This window comes from Nomascus leucogenys, chromosome 20, assembly GCF_006542625.1.
Source record: "Nomascus leucogenys isolate Asia chromosome 20, Asia_NLE_v1, whole genome shotgun sequence".
NCBI classification, from domain to species: domain Eukaryota; kingdom Metazoa; phylum Chordata; class Mammalia; order Primates; family Hylobatidae; genus Nomascus; species Nomascus leucogenys.
In genome coordinates this window covers 15,395,671-15,401,698 of record NC_044400.1, presented here as the reverse complement: position 1 = coordinate 15,401,698, position 6,028 = coordinate 15,395,671, and the positions used below count along the sequence as shown (strand labels likewise).

The window sequence follows — 6,028 nt, the reverse complement described above, 5'->3', positions numbered from 1 at the left end:
TTATGTAGTAGAGTATGAACTAAGCACTGAGAATGAATGATCTTTAACTATGTGTAACATGGATCTTAGCTGGTGGTGAGTGCAAGTAGCTAGACACAAAATATATACTGTAAGAATAATTTACACAAAGTCCCAAGACCAGGAAACCTACACTATACTGTTGGAAATCAGGATGGGTTTATCCCTGTGGGAGCATGGTGTTTAGTGACTGACGGGGAAGTTGAGGGTGCTGGTAATCCAAGGTGCTGATGATGGTCTGTTTCTTGATCTGGGTGCTGGTTGTGTGGGTATGTTTGGTTTGTGAGGATGAATTGAGCAATACATTTTTTGGTATGTGTGCTTTCTGTCGTATATTATGTAATACTTCCACTAAAGTTTTAAAAATATGGAAAATTTAAAAATGGGAATTATACTATGGCTATTGGCGATTTTTACTGCAAATGCAGTTAAATGTAACTATTCATAATATATGATGGGAGAGGAAATTAATTGTTGCTGGAAAAACTGTTTGTAATGCTTTTAAAATGTGGGCTCAACCCAGGGCAGAGAATTATGAAAAATGTCCCTGGGGAACACACTTGTAAAAAGTTTCAGGGCCAGTAGGCTAAACTTTTAAAACAAATTGTCTCCCTTGTAGTGTGTGTGTTACCAAGGGTTTCCAGAGACATTTTGTGGCATTTTCATGAAAGATATTAGAGAATGTTATCATTCCAGGATGACTTAGATTTAGACCTTACAAGACACAGGGAGGTGAGTTAATGCTTGCTTCCCACAGACATTTTTAGATTGGCTTGTTATGAGTTTCTTGTTTAGTGAAAATGAGGTGAGAGGCCCTAGTTAACCTGGCCTTTTCCCCTTTGCCCCATCCAGAGAACTGCAGGTGGCTAGCTGTGTTTTCCAAAGCTCAGATACAGCCTCCAGTCAATCAATAAACAAGACCTCGGGAAAGAGGAAGAATGGTTTGCTTGATTGAAAGTGAGTTTGTCGTGTGTATCAATAAGACAAAGTGCTTATGGTCTTCTAGTACTAGGCTTTACTCTCCTCTTGGAAACCAGACAAGCTTCCACCATCTGCTAGCCACTTTTTGCCACCATCTTCCAGTCACCAGCCAATCCAGTCTCCTACCTGCTGTGTGCCTCTGTCAGGGGAGTCAGGGAGTCCTCATCACTAATCTAATTCATCTCGATTTTTACAGAAACTTTGCCAGAGCAGAGTTTGCTGCAGTTGGTGGCAAGGAAGTGAGAAACTGCTACCACTTATTACCTTGCTCCATTAAATTAGTTCATGAATTAGTTCAGACAATGACTTCAATCTGCGTGCCTGGAGGAGCTGAGGGTCAGCTGTCTCGCCTGGAAGGACTTGGAAACCCACCTTCTAGACAGCAGGTGGAAGGGCCAGCAGCTAGAAGAAAGCTGTCTTCAGCAGGAGTTGTGTGACAGTGAGAATAGCTCATCAAGAGCCATGGCCTTGGACCCCAAGACTCAGCCAGAGGTGCAAGGTGGCGGGGATGCCCTACCCAGCAGCCATTCTCATTCTTCCTCTTGAGTGTCCACTTCTCCTCTTGGCCCAGGTGGTAAATCTGGATTAATTTAAGCCAAACTTAGGAGTCCAGTTCTTGCCGATGACTGATTTAAGGAGGAGAATTTATCCCAAATCTAGCCAAGTAGAAGAGAGGGGAAATATACTGGGGGGTGTCTGGTAAATGTCTCTTCTTCTTTGTCATGCCTTCATGTGACTTCTGAAATGCTTGCAGCCATGCTATAACTAAGAAGGAAGCAGGCCTGGAGATAAGCCCATGTGTTTAGGTTGCTGAGGGGAAGATGGTAAGGGCCTGGATCCTTCAGGCCACTAGAGAGCCTTTGAAGTAAGTAGTACCAGACTGAATTTCCATTATGGGAGCTAATACATTTTCTTTATCATATAAGCTGATTGAATTTGAGTATTTGGTTACTTGCAGCCTAAACCTCCCTAATTAATCTGACGCTTCATCCCAACTTTCTCCCATCTGCATACATATATTGTCAATTTCCAGCTAGAAAATCTTACTTGGATATATCCTGTAAGGCATTATTTTTCAGCCTAAAACATTTAAAATTTAACTACTTGTTTTTTCCTCAAATATACCTCTCAAATTTTTACTAGAAATAATTAGAAATCTTTGACTTATCCTACTTTGAATCAGTTAATGCACCCTACACATACACAAAATTATACAATTTTAACAAGCATACAAAAATTTAAATCTTTTATGAATGCTCTCTGTATGGCAGGCCTTGTGCTAGGAACTTTTATGTAGATTTATATAAACTATTGCAAATTCTTAAAACAATAGGGCAGAATAGATAATTTTATCTCCATTATGTATCTTAGGAAAGTAAAGCTAGAGCTGTTAGGTAACTTGCCCAAAGTCACACAGCTTGTCTTGGCTGAAAGGAGACTGGAACGTAGTACAGACATTCCCCCTTTGGGTGTTCCTTTTGTCTGGCCACCTCTTCCTGCAGACCTGTCTTTCATCTATATTTCTGTTTCCTCTCCCACTATCGCTTTTCAGGTTTATTCCTAAGTGTTTGGTGCCTGGACTATTGCAGTGGAAAAACCTTCTGGACTCTCTTGCCCTCAAACCTTAGCTGCACATCACTGCTGTACTGACTTCCCCAAGATTCGGCTCATTCCACTTTCCCACGTTAACATCTTCAGTGATTTATCATCATCTGTATAGCAGCAGTAACAGTGGCAGGCAGGTAATATAAATATGTGAAGTCTATTGAAGACACTAGGCTCTAAACTGCTTATGTGGGGACCAAATGCCTCTTGAAACACTGGGCACTTTAAGTAATAAAGCATAAGTTGGCTACTAGTTTGTAACCAAGTGCCCTGATGACAAAATTCATTATTTTTCTCACAGCATTCAAGGTTATCTAAAACTGAATCCCAAACTAATATCTCCCTCTTATCTGTTAGTCACCACCTCTCTGAAGCCTCTCATTTAGATACAAGGCTGAGTCCCTCCATTCTCTAGATGGACTCGACTGCTGTGCTCTTTCTCATGCCTTTGTCCCAGGTATTTTGTCCATTCATTCCTACCTACTCCTTGATGGTCACAACCCAGCTCCAGTCCCTCTTCCTTGACAAAGCAATCCTGGGATCTCATAGAAGAGACTCTCAGGTGTGGAAGAGGCCTGCAAAGCCTGCAGGCCAGGCTCCTAGATGATCCTTGCTGGGCATTTGCTTGGCCTGAGTTTGAACACTTAGGTCACTACTCCCTAAGACAGCTTCTGCCACTACTGGGCTTCACTGGCTGTTCAAAGACCTGCTGTCAGTTAAGCCAAATGTTATTACCCTAATGTCTACCTTTTGAGGTCAGGTGTGACAAGCCTACTTTTTCCTTTAAAATATTGAAAGAGCAATTGTATGTCTTCCCTCTGTTCAGAATCCTCCATATTCAAAACTCTCTAAAAGAGATAATTTTAGACAGACATATGAAGAGCTTCAGAAACAATGAATTTATGGCAGGTTTTTATGTAGTACTGAATATATTAAAGGAGAATTACCAAATGCTTGCTTTGGGAGGGGATGCCAAACTGGAGCTTGTAGGCAGCTTGGGTCCTTTCTCTGAAGGAATCATGTTCACTGTTTGACTACCTATGAAAAGTTGGAAGAACATCTTCAGCCTTTCAGGAGAGAAAATGGTTAGTTCATTGGCTATTTATTTATTTCTTATTTTTCTTTGAGACAGAGTCTTGCTCTGTGGCCCAGGCTGGAGTGCAATGGCACAATCTTGGCTCACTGCAATCTCTGCCTCCTGGGTTCAAGCAATTCTCCTGCCTCAGCCTCCTGAGTAGCTGGGATTACAGGCACCTACCATGCCTTGCTAATTTTTGTGTTTTTGGTAGAGACGGGTTTCACTGTGTTGGCCAGTCTGGTCTCAATCTCCTGACCTCAAGTGATCCACCCACCTCGGCCTCCCAGAGTGCTGGGATTACAGGCATGAGCCACCATCCCCAGCCCTGGCTTTAGTATTAGCTCTGCCCCTCTACAAACCCACTCCCTTTTACTTCAGGGACAAGGTTGATGCAGCCGTTGATTTTAAAAATGTGTCCATTGTTGCATTTTATAAATATGAACAAACAGAAATAACCAGTTCATAATAATTTCTCTTTGAAATATTAATATGTTTGAGATTTCAGATAGACTTACTGGAATTTACAAGATCTACAATATAACAAAAAGTGTTGCAGTAAACCCAAAAGAAATTGCATCTAAAGGACTTTGTTGAACTTGTTTATTCTTCCAATTGAATTGGCATAGATTTGGTGTATTGTATTACTGATTTTCTATTTGTAAAGGATTATGAGTTATATAGAATACGTATTTTTAAACTGGGAAGAAACCCTCTAAATCTCTCTCATATCTTGCCTGTATTCTACAAGAGGATCAGATGCAGTGTTTGACTGTCTAAATGCATTCCAAAGCCCTCTACGGAAGCATTTGGCTTTGAGCAATGAACAGGTGATCAGACCACAGGGGACAAAAGTGAAGAGAAACACAAAAGTGGTATGGATTCACCATGCAGGAGCCATCCTTTGAAAAGCCTTCCCTGCACAGTGATAATATGTGGGTGTGTGCTTGCACACACCTGTGTATGTGTATGAGGTGTTGGTATGGGGTGGAGTTGGGAACTTGAGAGTAGGGTAGAGATTTTTCTGAAACTTCTGTCTGAGGGAACTGGAAAACTGTTTCCCTGATAGCATATTTAATCTAAATTTGTTCGGAATCAGCCACAGTGAATTTTGGTATATTCATCCATCCCTCTACTGAATTTCCACAGCATTAATCGTCTGTGGCACTTCCTTGGCAGTAACCTCCCTCCTCCTTGTGATGGTGTGAGCTGTGTGTCATTGGAGGCCACCTCACTGGGCTTCCCATGGCTGTCCATCAGCTGCCCAGGTAGAAGCCAAACCCCTCAGAGGGAGGGGCTATGGTCCTGGCCCAAGTTTCCCTCATAAATCTTCACATAGCGACAGCAGAGCATAGGTGTCCATAAGCATTTGTTGTCAGACCCACAGAGAACAGAAAGGACCCTAAATACAATGGAAGAATTGCCAGGTGGGCTCCTCAAGTTAAATCAGGCTATTACAAATGTCATCACATCTCAGGGTTTAGGGGCTTTAAAGACCATCTGTTTGAAAAGTCTCCCTCCCATTTAACTGAAAAATGTTTCCCTATGGCTTCTACCACTTAGTCTGCAAAGAACAAAGGTTTCTATTTCTTAGCCATTATGTTTCGTCTTGTACATGTAACATGGGTAATGAGTATGTGTGAGTATGTGTGAGCACTTGGGCATGTGTGTGTGTGCCTGGTGGGCACATTATCTTATCTGTAGTAAACAGCTGTAATAATGGACCATGCCAATCAGAAGTTCTACAAGTAATAAAAATTTTTACATTATAAATTTACTGTACAATTCATACATTTGAAAGAAGACTACAAAAAATAAGTAGATGTGATTTTGCATTTAGTTAAGGTGAGGTTTAGTTGTGATTTTTATTTGCATTTTCTCTTTCTCATATCTACTGGTATACATTGTATGCTTTTAAATAAAACTTTTTTAAATCTAAAAAATAATCTCACTGTTATCCTGAATTGATGATAGTATGTGGAACCCTGGCAAAGATTATTAAAGCAGACGGAACTCTGGCAGAAGAAGGTTCTATTCTTTGGAGACCCCATCCCAGGAAAGGCCTCAGGCCAGGCAGTAATTTCTATTTCCTGTCTCTTGTCTTCACCTTCTGGGGACTCCCACACAATCCAGTGCCCCATCTGGACACCGAGATCCATAACGATAGTTTATTGCCAGGCCCCTGCTGAGCTAGAAACATTCTTCAGACAGTGCTCAATCCTCCAAAAGACTTCCAGAGTCTTCGCATTTCAGCCTTGATTTCTGCATCAGATGTGAGCTGGGGCAAGAAAGGCTGTGAATTAAAAAGGAGCTATAACCTCCTCATCAGTGATAAGGAAGAGGAGGGCC

The 6,028-nt window shown here is 41.5% G+C and overlaps 1 pseudogene; it reads left to right on the top strand.

The window, feature by feature from the left end:
* Window positions 1-3,479: 3,479 nt before the first annotated feature.
* On the top strand, window positions 3,480-4,276 carry LOC101176457 (annotated as a pseudogene).
* The last annotated feature ends 1,752 nt before the right edge of the window (window positions 4,277-6,028 follow it).